Below are 17,060 nucleotides of genomic sequence, written 5' to 3' on the forward strand. Positions count from 1 at the left end.
TGTGGTTGACTTGAGTGTCACCACGAAGTTAGTCACTAGAGGGTGCAGGTGTGGAAACACCGTCCAAGTGAACACCGGGAGGTGCAGTGCAGAGGTAGTTTGGACAAAACTTGGGAAGAGGAAGTGTGAGGGGAATTACTCCATTTAAAAAGGAGCTTGAAAAGGGTTTCATCACATATGGATTGGGAAGTACGATGTAAAGCCCCAAGGGGACAAACTTCAGGTCTTCGTTGGTGTTGTATGTCATCGGGACGATGACTGTCTTGGGTGTGTGAGTGTGTAACGCCCCAAGAATATGGGAAACTACATTGGCCAGGAAGTCTGCCAAGGAGTGCAGGCCAAGCAGGTCGCACCTATGTCAGCCATAAAGGCGGCATGCATTGAAGGAGGCGTTGAAGTAGGATATTGAGGCAAAGGGTCATGGCATGAGGTAACAACCATTTAAGATGTTGCATGACATGCCCTTATAGTGCCAATTATGTTTGACAAGGACTTGGGGTGCATCTAAGGGCCTAGCCTGCCGGCGAAGGCCGCATGCGGTGAGGTATGCGACTGTCAGACGTTCTAGAGCTAGAAGTGGAATCGGAGGATTCTGTGCTATGGGCTTGTTCCTACAATTCCCTTATATATTTTTACCAAATTTGGGGCCAAACAGAGTTCATTTGGATACGTCTTTGACTTAGCCAAGGCTGATGGCATTTTGTTAAATATACAGAAAGTTCGAAGGCTATAACCCGCTCTACGAGTATGAGAATAGGCTGAAACTTCATGGAGGTGTGAAGGAAGTCAAGACGAGTAACTATAACTAAACGGAACCCAATTTGGAGGTCGGAAGATCTGTCTATAACCCATTATGATTCTCTGGCAAAATGATTTTTAGACCTGTCACATGGGTTTTATTATTTTAAGCATATATAAGGGGGGTATACATGGTGACAGCCTACTAGCCTCCTCCGGGCAAAATTTCCCCAAGTGTGCTGCCTTGAAGAAGGGCTTTAAGATTTTGGCTAGGCACCTCAGAGGAGTATCCTAGGTACCCATATGAGTTAGGGAAGCTTTATAGGTGGTGTGTGACTCAGAAGTCGACGTTGGGCGTCCCAACAGCCATGGGGGTTTGCTATACCAAATGTTGGGCCCTCTGGGCCGTTCTCCTTGTGGGAAAAGACCTCCTAGCCGATTGAGCAATCGAGGGACTCACTCAAGAGCCTCGTGAGATAACTTGTGAGCTTGGCAAAGGTTCAACCAAGTGAGCAAGGGTCTGTAGGCTAAGACGTGCAGTAGTGGGGCGACGTTGTACTGTGAAGCTTGTATGCATGATGTGTGGGCAATGCCCTAAGATAAATGATGGCATGGTAAGGAAGACGCACATGGCTAAGGACAAGGATGGAACGCTGCCCTACTCAGGCGAAACGACAAGCCAAGTGCAAACGCATGAGGTGACTGACAAGCTTAAGGATAGGACTGTGCACGCGGAAGCGATGCTCAAGTCCCGGCATGGCATATATATGTCCATAGCCAAACCCCAGGGCGCACATGGTTGTGATCCAACATGTATGGGTGTGCCATATGAGTCGAATACATGTCAAGCTGATAGCCAGACATGAGACAGACAGAACAATGAGGGGACCTATGGGGTGAACCTCGCTACAGGTACAAGGATCGTACTAAGGCAACTGGGAGAAGTTGAAAAGCTAGCCCTAAGCTATGGGGAGATTTGGGTGCCGCATGGGTAAATTATGTGCCGCTGACGCAGTGAAAATTTGCCTATGGCAAGTACCTTTGCATTATAGCTCTTCACACGTTTTCGCTAACGCTTGTCCACCTGTTGCACTATTAAGAAGTACCTTTGCATTATAATCCAAACCCTCATAGAAAGTATGATTAGGTACCTCATTAGCCTGGTAGTGATGTGGACAAGCATTTAACAATTGTTTGAATTGACCCCATGCTTGGTACATATTCTCCCCAATTTTTTGTGTGAAGCTCAATATTTCTTTCCTTAACCATGAGGTTTTACTTGAAGGAAAAAGTCGACTCAAGAACTTTTTTGCTAGATAATCCCATGTAGTGATGGAATTTGGTGGCTCTTGGTCTAACCACTGCCTGATGAGTCCGAATAATTAGATAGGAAACAAGCCTCACATAATCTGATGACATGCCATTCAAGATGTATGTATCACTTATCTCCAAAAATTCTCGAATGTGGATTTGAGGGTCCTCGTGGGGGAGTTCTGTGAATTGCCCCATTGGGTGGATAAGATGTACCTTGTTCTGCTTAAGTTTAAATCTGCCACCTGGTGGTGGTTTCCTTATACTAGACGCCACATTGACTGTGAGTGGTATTGCCATGTCACGAATTTGTCTTGTCGGTATGATCAGGGTACCTCTTATTCTTGGTTATTCATGTTTTCTTCATTGTTCACATTATCTTATTTGTTACCCTTCATGTTTCCCATGATATCTAGTCCTAATTTCGGCTAATGTCTTTGGTTTGCCAGCTTTCTTCTTATTCTTAAAGCTCTTTCAGGTTAGTCATCAGGTTCGACAAGTTCTCCTTTTCGAGCTAGAATTAAGAATCAAGTACCTGCAATTCACACAAGCTAAGATCAAGTTATTAACACTTGAAAATCATATTGTAGAAATAACAAAATCAAATATAAATTAATTTCTAAGTCCCCGGCAGTGGCGCCAAACACTTGTTGCTCCCCAATATGCATGCCAGTGTACGTGGTCGCTCAAGTAATATAGTTTCTTTTAGAAATAAGTTTTCGCTCCCAAGGGACTTGTGATCAACTTATATTTTGTACTTCATTCCACAATTAAACAAAAGTAATTGTTTAAAAGAGTTGGGTGATTGTTAACTACTACTACGAATTATTTAATAACTAAAAGTTACTAGTGTGAACGACTTCAAATTGATGTTTCAAGCAAGTAAAAGACAATTCTAGAGCTGCAGCAATATCGTTGAACGGAGATAGCAGCCCTAACTGGTGACCATTTATATATCATCATGTTTTGTAACCAAGCAAGGTGTTCGTCCGGGCGTCACTCTTGAACACACATCAACTCAATGGTTGATCGAGCTTTCTATATTCTTTGGTCTATCTACCCTTTCCTATCTAGATGACTTTGGCATATAAATATGCCTAAGATCAAGAGTATAATAGGGTAAAAAATATAAACCACCATACAAGGGCATGAAGTTTAATCTCGGCATGATCAACTAATATCTCTCATACCTTAACGGGAATGAGACATACGTGTACACATAATGTAGATCCATAACTATCCCTTACCAGGGGCATAAAAAAGGATTCGCTCGAACCAACGGTACGATCCTTAACCCACATCGACAAACATAGTTTCAAGCATTCTTCATTTAGACTTATGCCTTATGGGTTAACTATCTAATTCCCTTAACCTCATATGATCATGGAATTTGTCCGAAGTCTCATATTCATGACATTCAAGTACCATACTTCATAGCTTCAGGTTATATAATTATATCGTGACACTAAAATTGATGAATCATAATTCTGCATTCATGAGAAACATAAATCATCTCATAAAAATAAAGTTAGAGAATCATAAGATATTATCATAAGGTCTCACATTTGGAAACTTTCATAACTCATAGTTCTTGGGTTCATAACAAAAGAATTTCCAAGAAATAAAAAAAAAAGTTATCAAGAAGTCATAAAGAAAATCGTTAAAGTAGTTCTCAAGATAAAAATTTCTTCTTTTAATAATCATTCGTAATTTCATGTAGAAAATCTTAGCAAACTCATGGGTAAAATAATTATCAAGAAATTGATGTACTTTCATAGAGGGTTCATAGTGTTTCATAAAGATTCAAGCACAATTCAAGAATATAGGCTGGGTTTCATCTTAATTCTAATTCATTCATGGAGGATACTTTGCAACCATGGTAATGTAATTCGTAGGGAAAAAAAGGTGTCCTTACACATGGAGATAGTCTTACATATCTTATATCTAGTGATAAACTTGATGAAGAACCTTGGAAGATGAACCCTAGTTTTGTGTCTCTTGAAGTTCTTGAGCATAGAAATGTTTGAGAATGAGATGAATTTAATAATGAAAAACTGATTTTGTACATGTTTAAGGTCATTTAGATAACTCCTCAAAGGTTTTAGGACAAAAATACCCTCATAAAAAACAAAAATCAGCAAAATTTATTGTTCTGACATATTTGAGTGACAAATTGTTACTTGGATGACGGTCCATCACTTAGGCGTAAAAAATGGCCCAAAAAATGACCCTTCTGGTCATGTGTGACGGGCCGTCATAGGTCCTATCACACTAGCAACTTGTAGTGTCTCTGTTAAATTCATCATAACAATTTATTTCAGAAATGGATTAGCATATTGTTGGCGGCGTTGGAAAGAAGACTCGTAGACCTTAAATTTGATATGTTATAGGCCACCTAACGGTTCATATTTTGAGATATATGGCCATTAGACAATGATCCTTATATGATCTCAGCAAAAAAACTCAATTAGTGGAGAAGCTTTGACTTGACTCGGTATTAGAGGTTTCCTATGACCCTAAAGCACAGCTGATACACTTCTCACACTTATGAATGGACCATAACATATATGAACAAGTATTGTATTACCAGATCTAAATTTATACACTTATGACAAATGATTTGAATCCTTAGATTAGTTTTGCGAGGTGTTATACTATTTTCCCCTAGAGATCATTTGTTTTTGAATGATGGCTAAGATAGAGTAACCAAATTAAGATTATTTTGTTTGAACTAAAATCTCTATCAAGGTCATGAGCATTTTAAGGAATACACAAGGCACGACCTTAACATAGGAACTAAAACACTCAAACACAAAGTATAGGTATGGAATTTAAAATACGAGAAGGATTTTTAACTTCAATATGCTCATCATGAGGAATGAACAATTGAGGGTATCTAGCTTGCATATCTTCTTCAACATCCGATATAGCCTTTTCGATGAATTGATTCCTCCATAAAACTTTTACTGACACAACTTCCTTGTCCTCAACTTGCAAACCTGATGCAAGAATCTTAACTCGAACCTCCTCATAAGACAAGATGTCATTCACAGAAATATTTTCTCTAGGCAGAGTGTGTGAAGGGTCACCCATACACTTCTTAAGCATGGAAATGTGAAACATTGGGTGCACTGCTTCTAATTCTGATTTTAGCTATATCTCATAAGCTATTGTCATGACCCGAGAGTACCCCTAGTCGTAACACAGTACTTAGAGACACAAGTGACCCCAAGCTAACCCATGGTATGACATTACTCTAAGAGGAACATAGATAATAACTAAAAGTACTAATGTGAAAGCTAAATTTTATATAAATAAGAAATTCTTAAATATCAAACTTAACACACAAATAAGTTCCCCCCGATCATGACATAAAACCGAAATACTAATACCACTGAGTGTCTGAAAAAGCCTCTACTTAGATGAGATACTGGGACAAAGCCCCAACTAACTCTAATTAACTATCTGAAAATTGAAATATAATAAATTAAATAAAATAAGGATCATCCTCCAAAGTTGAGGACTCACCAAACTCTACTATTGAGCTGATATGGAGATCGTATTAACTGTGAGCTAGATATTGCACATCTGACCTATATTATCAAACAACATAGTGCAAGAGTATGTGGTCTATACTTTAAATGTACTAAGTATGTAGGATATTCATGATAAGCAAATAAATTAACATACTAAATCTGAGACGTTGATCTAAAATAATATGAACCGATGCAATGACTATGAAGTAACAAATACAACTTATAAATATTGAAACTAAAATAACTGAATACATGGTCATGAAATATTTAAGAGGCTAGACTATGGGAGATACTAAAATAGACATATAACTATGTGATCTAGACATGGAGTTTGATGTATAATCCCCATCAAAAATGGCCCAGTATACCTTGCCATAGTATAGAGGTTGATGTGAACTAATGATGTACCACTAAGCTAATGTCCATAAAATACTAAAGAGTCAGTCCTGGTTTGACGGGTGATCCTTAAATACTTATGGTGGCACATAGTTTTAGGACTTATGGATTGTTACTAAAGGTCTCAGTCCTAACTGATGGGTGAGATTTTATCCCTAAATCCACTCGATGCTAAGTAATTTTTCCAATTGCATGTGAATTGATAAACTAAAAAATGCTAATATACTGAGTATAACTCATAACTATATAAGTCATATATGTTGAAAATTTATACTGAATTGGTAGATAATTTATCTGAAAGTATCTTAAATTATGAAAATGGTAATTTGAGTCATGAAAATAATTATACTTTTAGGGTTCATGAAAATACTATATAGAAGTACTGAAATTATAGATGAAATCATGTAAAAAAGCTATTCATGAAAAAGAAAGGAAAATATTATAGAGTTCATGCTTTCACAAAACCTTAGCCTTGTAGAACTCATGAACTAAAAACTAGGTTTTCTTTAGGGCTCAATTAGTGAAAGGATACACATCGATGAAATCTCACATACCTCGAAAGAAGACACTAGCTTGAATCTTGAACTGAAGTTTGAAGATGAAAAACCAAAGTTCTTGCTTGAGAGGAAACTTAAGTGTAATAAATTTGATTTCTAAGTGTTAGGCGTAAATATGAAGGGTTAGGTTCCATAAATTTTCATTAATGTAATATATAATAGGCTAAAAATATATAATATAGGAATTAAAAGAGTGAAAAAAGACGAAAATGATATAGACCAAAAATTGACTTCGGCAGCATCCATGAGACCATCTATGGTACGTTGATTGATCTACGAACCCTAGATACCTCTCCTGGAAATCAAGCCAGTTTCAAATTTTTTTGAAGTTTGATTCACCAGACCCATCTATGACCCGTAAAAAAATTTACAGCTTGTGGCTGGGTTCATGAAACTTAGGCTGATCTTCCCAATCTCTGAACTTTATTTAAGGACGTCATCTACGGCCTGTGGTTCATTCCACGAGCCGTAAACACCATCCATAGAAATCATAAGAATTTTAATATTTTCAAACCTAACCTATGAGCCTCATATACAACATGTGATTCCATCTATGGTCTATAGATGCTGCTCAATGATTCCAATTTTCTACCAAAAAAATCAACTTCTCACGCTCTGTAATGAATGGAGGAAGAAGATTTCTTATTCCAGCGAGATCGAACCCTTCTCGAAATCAAGTTCACAATGGGAGTGTCTTTAATAATTGTTATTCATTGAGGAAAATCATCTTGGACTTAATGTGAGGGCTAATCATAAAATGGAGGAAAGTTGGAAACATACTTGAATCGATTATTAAAGGCATTCCATGCAATAAAATCAGAGATCTTGAAAGAGAGGGAAGGTAGAATTCTGGGATGGTGTTGGCACTTTCGTGCAAAACCATTTCTCAAGAATCAGATAATGGGGACTCAGGTATAGTGGGGTTTGTATCAGGAGAGGAATATGATTTTTCTATGGTGAGAAATTTGGATTCTTTGGCTTAAAGATTATCAAGAAGGTATGAAGAAAGAGAAGAACGAGGAGACAAGATGAACTGTTTGGGAAAGAGAGTTAGAGCTTTAGAATCAACCATAATGGGGATATTAGTTGATGTGATGGATTACAACTTTTTAAACGTTTTTGACCTTTGGTTTTTGTGGTTGGAACTTAATAGTAAGATCAATGAATGCAATGAAAAATACTTCACTTTTTCATTTTAGTTATACTAACTTAGTACAGTATAAAACATACCAGAGAGAATTAACTTTATGAGTACAATTGTCTGAATTATTCCTCTACATAATCTAATACATATTTATGTTAAAAGAATTGGTAATATAGAATTGGCACACACACTAAATGTGTAAGACTAAATTGAAAATAATTTAACTAATAAAATAAAAGAAGACACTCATTCTAGCCAATCATTAAGGGAGTTTATTCAATCTTAATCATTCCCAAGTCTAACCGATTTTTTTCAAAATGTTCTCTACCAAGTGGTTTGGTGTGGATGACAATAATTTGCCCTATAGTAGAACAAAAAATATTTAGATATGACCTTTTTCAACATCATATCTATAAAAAGAATGTTTTATATCAATATGTTTGGTAGTTCTATGTTGCACATGAGTTTTAGCAATATTTATTGCACTAGTATTGTCACACAAGATAGGAATACATCGAACATCCATAGAGTAATCCAACAGTTGTTGTTGGATCCAAATAAATTGTGCAAAACATGATTCAAATGTCACATACTTAGCTTCACCAGTAGACAAAACTACAAAGTTTTATTTCTTAGTGTTCCAGGAGATCAAACATGATCCAAAGAAGTGTACCATACCTTTGGTGCTTTTTTTCACAACCCAAAACCTTGAGTCATGATGGCACCTACCATAACCCATCAGTAGGTAAGACAACTCATCTAAAAACAACATGTAACAGGCATATTGGGTTGAAAGAACAAGCAACAAGACAGAGCTTGTAATAACCCTCTAGGTCACTTCCTCTATTCATATTTAGAGCTTTCCTTTAGGCATATGGGGACTAACAGTTTGGTCGCTGGATCATTCTTTTGAGTTTTGTGCAAATTTCTATGTTATGGAGCCTTTGGAACTCGAACAATTAACTTCGGTTAAAAGTTTAGGAAGACGGTCTTAGAATGCAATTCTGATGGTTCTTTTAGCTCTAGAACATTGAGTTTCGTCTAGAATGGCCTTTCATGTGGAGTTCGAGGCTTCTAGTCTCATTCCAAGCCCCCTTGTAAATTTTGACTTAAAATGGAGCTTGGATGATGGACCAACTTTCCATTGAGACGACCTCAAATCGAAGTTTTGATGGTCACGTTGAGTCTAGAAATTTGAATGAAGTGGGGTAGTATATTTTATTTGCAAGCACGTGGCTTTGAACGAATATCACGCACCCCATCGGAGAATTCTAAGTTAAGCAAACCAGTTGATGCAGCTCAAAATGTTCTTTGAGTTTGTGATCCCTGGGGCCATGTTCGTGGAGCCTCGTAGACTAGGGTTGTGCAATTTCATGGCTTATAGTCGCAATTGGGCGGGTTTTTGGCCCTTGTCCCTTCGCATTCGCGAGGTTTCCCTCTGTGTTTGCGAGGGTCAAGCTAGTTACTCCCCTACGTTCACAAGGCTCCCTCCATATTCATGAGGGTCTACTTCTATGTGGGTCGTGATCGCGAGACTTTGGCTCTGTGATCACGAAGGAATGCATGCCTAGTCTTTTAAATTAAGACTAGTTGTCATTTCAGCCCATCCCCTTTACTCTTTTGGTGATTCCTTGAGCTTGGAAGCTCTGTTTAAGGTGATTTCAAGTGTTGGGAATTCATGTTGGTCGTGTCTATGCATTAGAGTGTTTGGAGAAGTGTTAGGAGCATCTTTTGTGGTAATTCTCACCTTAAAGGAGGCAGTCATATCGCTCTAAATTGGAGAAATTATGCACGTTGTCGTGTGGGCTGTACCAAGCATCGAATTGTGTCCCATTTTAGGACACATGCTTAGTAAGTAGTTTGGGATCTTTTGATAGAGTCAATTCCTGAATTCCCTGGCACGGGTCCCACATTCCTATTTTGACTCGATTTTGGCCGTCTCCAATTATTGCAATTTTGGTATCTTAACATCTGTGTTGATGTTATTATAAATGATTTGATAGTGTGACAGTGAGGTGTTTCAGATGTGGATAGCTCATGTGTGGTGGATTCAGAGCGCGCGTGATCGGCTTCGAGGTAGACTTCTGTCTACTTTCTTGATTGAGCTTTGCTAGATAATGTTTAGTATGAATTTCATGTGATTTAGGAGTGCAGTTGCTGGGTATTATACCTCCTTCCATTATTGTATATTTACTTGACTCCCATAGGATTTTTGGGCCTATTGTGGGTGACGAGATCCTTAGTTTAGGCTTGTAGCCTTGTTTGTAGTATGACTTAGCATGGTTATCCTTATTAGGACTAACATTTGTCGCCTTAGGCTAGGGTTTGCGCCTTAGATGTCTTAGAATGTTCTTTATCTTTCTTGTAGCTATGAGTTGCTGCTTCCGGGGCTTGGATTGGGTTTCTTATCTTGTGTTAGTATTTGAGACCTTAGTGGCTTGTCTTAGCCATAGGTTGGCATTAGTTGTGCTCGATTATGGAATAGAATGGTTTGATTGGGGTAGGTAGTCGTTCCCTGAGTTATTTGCCTCCCCTTATTTTATTCTGAAGCTATTCGTGATTCCGTTTGTTTGTTGATTAGTGGTAGAATTGTTATGATTTATTGTGCTATTGTTATATTGTTGGGCCCGACATCATGATCAAGGACTAGTTGGGTTCTAGGTTAGTACTCTTTGCCTTGGTAGCATGGTAAGGTTGGTATTGTATATCTGATTTCGAATGCCTTGTTTGAATAATGGTGATGGCATGCATTCCATTGGTTTTTTACTCTTACGTGTTTTGTGGTACAATCCTGGTTTATGCATTGATTCATCATCACCGCTCATGGAGAAAGACTATTTTCACTTGGTTGTTATTTTAAACTTGTTTTAACATGAGTCATACCACCTGGATCACTTTGATAACTGATTTTTGAGACTTATGAGTTGTCGAGGACCTGCTCCTTTTCTACTTCAAACATTGGAGATATCTGGGAGGTGCTCAACTTTTAGCTAACTAGCTGGCGCATTGACGCCCTATCCTATATGGTTTTTGCTACACATTCCTCTGGTACCACGATAGAGATGACTTGATCATAAGACCTGGTTTGGGCCCAAGCAGTGAATATGGACTTCCCGCGTCCCTATGAGTCCCTCTAGATATGTGTTCTATTGTATAGGAAGAGGGAGTTGCATGGGTCCTACCTCACCTGATAAGGGCAGGGGTAGGTGTATACACTTAGTTACTAATGGTTACTTATGGTTCTACTACATTTTCTGCATTCATATGCATTGCCTATCACCAGTATAATTGGTTGTTGTTTGCACCCTTTGATTTTACGAGGGCGGTTGGGTTATGTTTGTTGTTTGTGCCTTCTAGGTGTATGGGGTCCGGTTAGGTTATTTTTTGACTATATTTTGTATTTCGGTATTATTGATCTAATGGTTGTTAGGTTATCATATAGATTTGTGAATGTCAGTTCTCCTAACCTTGGATAGTTGACTCTTGTATTATAGGTTGATTGTGAGTAGGTTGTTTTCTTGCGTTTCTAGGTGCTTTCTTGACTCGGTTTCTTCTCCTTTGTATCCTATTTTCTGCTCCTTATTGCTATTCTATCATATTGTATCTTATGTTTAGTTACATGAGTTGTACTTTCCTTATTACCTACTGTTTATACTTGTTTTATCTTTGGAGCTCGATCGGTCAATGCCTATTAAGTGCTGCTTGTTCGTACTCATGCTACACTTCTGCATCCTGCAGATCATAGTACGAGTTCTCACCATTGACTTGGAGCTTGTTTAGAGCAGCTTTTGGTATTCAGAGACTAGTGTGAGCTTGTAGCATTCGTAGTTTCCAGTTTAGGGAGAGCTTCTAGCATTCGTAGTTTCCGATTTCCATCTATGTTGGCTAGACTAATCTTTATGATGTATTCAGAGACAACCTATACTTAAATTGTATTTGTAAAAGCTTTGTACTCTTATTTTGATTAGATGCTCGACTACTGACTGATGATAGGTCTTGGGGGTGGTTTCTTGTATTATTTTAGGTGATCTCTCTTTCTTTTCTTTGTTATTAACTTATTGCTTCTTATCAGTTATGTTCCGTTTGATTGCCCGATGCTTATAGTTTTGGGTCATGGGTTAGGCTTACCTATTAATGGGGTTTATTAGGTGCCATCATGACCTGAGAAATCAGTTCATGATAGAGCTAAAACAAGTTAACGAAAATGGTAGAAAATAAGAGCAACAAAAGATATATACAATCAAAAATAGAAATCAATCCAAAACTTGGTAATCACAAATATAAAGCAACTAAAAGAGTACAAGTCCCAAAAGTGGACCAAAAATATAGACTTGTCTCAAATAGAAAAGACTAGTCAAAAATTTATAAACAAAAGGAGACAGCATGATCCAGGATGTCGTAAGATCACCCTCGATCTCCAATATCCCCGCAACAGGCTAAAAAATCAACGATAGGGACTAATGCTTGGACCTCTATTACGAAAATAGATGCCGAGTGTAGAATGAGAACCAAAACAACAGGTACACAGTAGGCATCATCAATTGACTAAGCTTAGAAAGTAAAGACAATAATGAAAAACGATAATAACACCAACTAGAGGTCAAAGAGCGGAATGCTAGTGCAAACGAGTCTAAGAGTGAACAAAAATTAAGGCCAAGTAACTAACTATAACCTAGCTAGACCCCATAAGCCCAGAAGATACACTCTTACGCAAGTTAAAGTAAATTACCTGAACGGACCCAACAAGCCCGACGAAAACACAAAAGAGCTACAATTACTTATGAATGAGAAGTAGTGAATCCAGAATATAGGAGTTCATAACCCGAACCTCAAACCATAGCTAGAACACTAGAATACCACAACAGAACCATGTTGCCAATCCTCACTCGACTGGAAGTAATGGTCCTAGAATTCGGACTGCTGCTAAGATAATATGACCGGACCTTAAATCCACGATTGAGAAAATAATATGCTCGGACCTTGAATCCACATCTAGATGAATAATCATGGAAATATCCCATAACAAGAGTCACCATCATGAGGCCATTGTGGATCCAAAACCCACCCTAAGGTTACCAACAAATCACTCCAAGCTCGAACCAAGTCCAATCCCATATCATCAAACAATGCCTGGAATCATAATCAATTATCTCTGAGGCTATAACAAAAAGGGTGTTATGAATTAAAGGTCATTAGAGTTGAGTTACCGCCTATCTAAGGCCCTACTATCTAACTCAAGCCTGATATATCAATCTTCATGGAGCTAAGCCGTCCAAAGCAACATCGAAGAATTCTAAGGCCTATCAGCTCCAAAACGCAAGTCTAAGGCAATCACTAGCCTACACCTAGGCTAAGGCCAATCACAAGCTATCAATCATCATACCAACAACATTACGAAAGCCACAGGGCAAGATAAGTTCATATGATTAAACATAGGCATGATTGATTCCACGAAAAGCCCAAAAAATAAGGCTAAGGCCTGAACTTTAATAATTCCACATGATTCAACTACAAACTCATCCAAATTCTATCTAATAAACATGAATTCATATTTACAAGGTCAATATAAATAATAGTAAGATGTAGCCTACCTTAATGCAAATTGTGCACGCTCCAAATCACAACTTTGTTGTTTTGCCCTTCCAAACGGCCGCTGATCACTGGCATGCTACAAAACACATGATCACATAGTCACTACGGTCTTTTAGACACCAAAATCACAATATTTAGAGATGGGCCCAAAATTAAGTCAAAAAGCAAAATTGTGGGACCCACGCAAGAAATCCCAAAATTTACTGTGTCAATGGGTCCTAATTAGTTTACTAAACTTGTACCCTTAAAATTGGCACAATTTAAGCTCAGAAACAACCAACAACAAATCATGAAAGAAAACAATATAAATAGCACTATAGAGACTTGGGTAGTCCTTTGGTCCAACAATTCACCTGTAAAACGAGCTCCCCATACTCTCTCGATGATCCCAAAGCAATGCCCAGAAAAATCCCGACAATACACAATTTGGATCAGTGAAAATGAAGCTCCCTAGATCAACTTATCGCCTTAAGAAGTATGAACATATTGTTGAATTCGCGATTGAAATTTTTGTAAAAGACTAATCAAGCTACTCATTGTTATCGTGACATCCATGGTATCGATAACGACCCAGATAAAATGACCATTGTGATCACGGAGGTCAAATTTTGCAATCGTACTAATCAAAACTGGTAAACCACACATAGATGTTCATCGCGCCATGATACCACATAACTGTGATGACAAGGTGTAGTGCCCTCCGTGATCGCGGAGGCTTCATCTAGAACATCAGATGCTGGTGCATTAGCTAGAACATCACGTTCACAATTTCCCCCATGGGAGTGCTCAGGCTTCATTCAGAACCCTATGCGCACCAATGAGATATGCTACCCCACCAAATTCAGCATTCCAGACTCAAAAGAGATGTCAAAAATTCTGACCGAGGTTATATTGATGAAAAATAGGTCCCACACCCAACCTCTATTTTAAGCCATAAGGCACAAAATTGCTCGAAATGATCCATAAAGCCTCTGGATTTGCACTGAAGGTCCATCTAGACCAAACTCGATGTTCCAGAGCTAACATAACTATCAAAATTTCATTTTGAGGCTGTCGTCATAAAATTTTGACCGAAGTCAACCGTTCAAGTTTTTAAAACTCCAAAACATGGAAACTTGGACCAAAACCAAACAAATGACCAGGTGGCCAAATGTCAGTCCCAGCAAGTCATAAACTACTTAGGGTTTCTATAAGAAATCTCTAACTGCCAAAATAATGCAAAAAAAGAGAAAATGACCCAGAGGGTCTTTACAATATCCACTACTAAAAAGGACTTTCGTCCGAGAAAGTAAAGAGTCAATGAGTAAGGCTCAAACAAACAGGGAAATTACTCTCCCATCTCATGCTATGTAGGCAACCTCCTTGACTAGATAATGCCTCTACTAGACCTTAACAACACAAATGTCTCTCGAAAGAAACTTTTTGACATCTCTAGCCAAAATAGCCATTTGCTCCTCCACAAAGGTCAACAGTGGGGGTGGGCATAAATATCGAAAAAACTAAAAAACCGAACCGAACCAAACTAATTTGGTTCTTCGGTTTGGTGTCGGTGTTATTTTTTCAAAAGTTTGGTTCATCGATCCGGTTTAAGGGTCTCAGAACTTCGGTGCACCGAAGAACCAAACTTTTATTTAAAAAATTAAAATTTTAAAAAATAATTATATATATATATATATTAAAGTTAACTAACAATTAAATCATTCATGAACAATTCAAAGTAGCAACAAATTTACAATTCAATAGTAAACATCAAATATTAATTCCCAAGAGGAACCCAAACATATCTTTATCAATGTGCATTATGTAAATGAACCGGTATTTGTCCTTGTTTTACTCGAGATGTAGTTGGAGGCACAATGTTATTAACAAAGACAAATATAGTCTCTTAGTTAGCACAATAAGTGTTCCATGGCGAGACACGTCATTGACATAGTTTTAAATTATTAAATATCTTATACTTTGATTTTTTCCGCATTTTATTTTTCATTCGCACCAAAAATTTGATTTAAAAATACCAAACTAAATTGAACCGAAGTAGAAAAACCGAACCAAACTGAATTAGTTTGGATTGGAATATGATGCACATATTTCTAAAACCAAAAATTGAAGAACCAAACCGAAATTTGACAAAACTAAATCGAAAAATCAAATGCCCACCCCTAGTCAACCTGTTATCCAACTGCACTAAGTCATACCGAGGCACATGGGACTCATCAAGAATATACCAACAAAGCATAGAAATATGGAAAACCAGATGGATAGCGAAAAATATAGGAGGTAGGCCCAACTCATAAGAGATGTCACCAACAATCTTAAGAATCTCAAATGCCCCTATATATCTAGGGCTAAGCGTTTGCCCCTTCATCAATCGCATCACGCCCTTCATAGGCAACACTCGTAGAAGCACTTGATCACCAACTCTGAATATCAAAGGTGTCGGCCTACGGTCAACATATTTTTTTATTGTTCCGTGTTAACCAAAGCCTATCATAATCAGTTGAATTCTATCTAAAGCCTCTTGAACTAGATAGGTACCACAACGCTAGGATCTGAAGACTGAAACCAACCAACCAAAAATTGACAACATCTACCAAATAAGGCCTCAAACGAGGCCATCTGAATACTCGAGTGGTAGCTCTTGTTGTACACAAAATCTACCAAGGCAAAGAACAAGTCCCTACGACCTCCAAAGTACAATACACAAGCCCATAATATATCCTCCAAAACCTAAATAGTACGCTCTGAGTGTCCATCGGTTAGTGGATGAAAAGTTGTGCTAAGATCAACACGGGTAGCCATCTCCTTCTAAAATGTCCTCAAGAAGCTAAAAGTGAACCGATAACCCTTATCTCAACTAATGGACACTGGCACCTCGTGAAGATGAACTACCTTCCGAATATAGACACGAGCTAATCTCTCGGCACTATAAGAAAATGGAACAACAAAGAAGTGTGTTGACTTGGTCAATAGATCAATGATGACCTAAATACTGCCAACACCTTTAGAAGTTTGAGGCATTATCATAATGAAGTCCATGGTGATGTTCTCCCACTTCAACTCCCGAAATGGGTAACCTCTAAAACTCACAATCAGGCCTCAAATGTTCGGTCTTCACCTGCTGGCAACATAAGCAACGAGAAACATAATCCACAATATCTCTTCTCATGGCACTCCACCAGTAATGTTATTGATACATCTTTGTGATGCCTAGATTAATAGAGTATCTGGAATCATAGGCCTCAAGAAGAATCAACTAAATCAAGTCTTCAACTCTTGAAACATAGATACGACCATCAAACCTAAAAATACCATCAGAACCCAAGGTAGCTTTCCCAACCTGACCTTGCGAAAATCACTCTTGAATAGCTACTAAGGCATAATCATCAAATTGAGAACCATGAATCCTTTTAAAACCTACGACAAAAAATTGAAATACACTAGAACCCACTTGGAATCTAAAATATCAAACTAAATCATCCTATTAGATATAGACTGGATATCTAAAGCCAAAGGTCACTCCAAAGCATAAAGAAATGCTAGACTACCCATACTCATGACCTTCCAACTCAATGCGTCTGCTACCACATTCGTCTTACCCTGATGGTATATAAAATAGAGAGGTTCTAGTCCTTTAGGAGTTTGATCCACCTAGACTGCCTCAAATTAAGGTTCTTCTGTCTTGTAATTTAATGTAGACTCCTATTATTACTATACATCAGAATCCATACAGGTAATGCCTTCAAATTATAAGCGTGAAAACTACCACCGCCAACTCTAAATCATGAA

General features: G+C 38.0%; 1 non-coding gene across 1 annotated transcript; it reads left to right on the forward strand.

Annotated features, from left to right (window-relative positions):
- Positions 1-1,899: 1,899 nt before the first annotated feature.
- Positions 1,900-2,006, forward strand: LOC125878107 (small nucleolar RNA R71). Its single transcript, XR_007447720.1, has one exon. It is a non-coding gene; the product is annotated as a small nucleolar RNA R71 (small nucleolar RNA).
- Positions 2,007-17,060: the final 15,054 nt, after the last annotated feature.

Source organism: Solanum stenotomum, chromosome 9 (genome assembly GCF_019186545.1).
Source record: "Solanum stenotomum isolate F172 chromosome 9, ASM1918654v1, whole genome shotgun sequence".
NCBI classification, from domain to species: domain Eukaryota; kingdom Viridiplantae; phylum Streptophyta; class Magnoliopsida; order Solanales; family Solanaceae; genus Solanum; species Solanum stenotomum.